Here is a 943-nt window from a genome sequence, read left to right as displayed (position 1 = left end):
AGGAATGTAAAGGCTGTTAACCTTTACTAACACGTCCTCTACTAATCCATAAGCTTGACTTACTGACTTGTCTGCCAATTGTAATGAGAATAAGGCAGGTTGTACCTCAATGATCCCCAGCTTCTCCATTACAGAGAGTGGCATAAGATTTATGCCTGACCCTAGGCCACACAGAGCTTTCTCAAAGGTTATGGTGCCTATGGTACAGGGTATTAAGAATTTCCCAGGATCTTGTCTCTTTTGAGATAAAGTTTGCTGAACCCAGGTATCTAGTTTACTAATGAGCAAGGGAGGTTCACCTTCCCAAGCCTCATTACCAAATAACTTGGCATTCAGTTTCATGATAGCTCCTAGATATTGAGCAACTTGCTCTCCAGTTACATCTTCATCCTCTTCAGAGGAAGAATAATCTTCAGAGCTCATAAATGGCAGAAGAAGATTTAATGGAATCTCTATAGTCTCTATATGAGCCTCAGATTCCTTTGGATCCTCAATAGGGAACTCTTTCCTGCTTGAGAGACGTCCCATGAGATCTTCCTCATTGGGATTCGTGTCCTCTCCCTCCTTCTTGCATTCGGCCATGTTGAGTATATCAATGGCCTTGCACTCTCTCTTTGGATTTTCTTCAGTATTGCTTGGGAGAGTACTAGGAGGGGTTTCAGTGATTTTCTTACTCAGTTGGCCCACTTGTGTCTCCAAATTTCTAATGGAGGACCTCGTTTCACTCATGAAACTTAAAGTGGCCTTAGACAGATCAGAGACTAAGATTGCTAAGTTAGAGGTGCTCTGTTCAGAATTCTCTGTCTGTTGCTGAGAAGATGATGGATAAGGTTTGATATTGCTGAGCCTATTTCTTCCACCATTATTAAAGCCTTGTTGAGGCTTTTGTTGATCCTTCCATGAGAAATTTGGATGATTTCTCCATGATGAATTATAGGTGTTC

The sequence above is a fragment of the Arachis duranensis genome, chromosome 4, assembly GCF_000817695.3.
Source record: "Arachis duranensis cultivar V14167 chromosome 4, aradu.V14167.gnm2.J7QH, whole genome shotgun sequence".
NCBI classification, from domain to species: Eukaryota; Viridiplantae; Streptophyta; class Magnoliopsida; order Fabales; family Fabaceae; genus Arachis; species Arachis duranensis.
The sequence above is the reverse complement of the archived record's forward strand: the minus strand, read 5'-3'. Positions refer to the sequence as shown.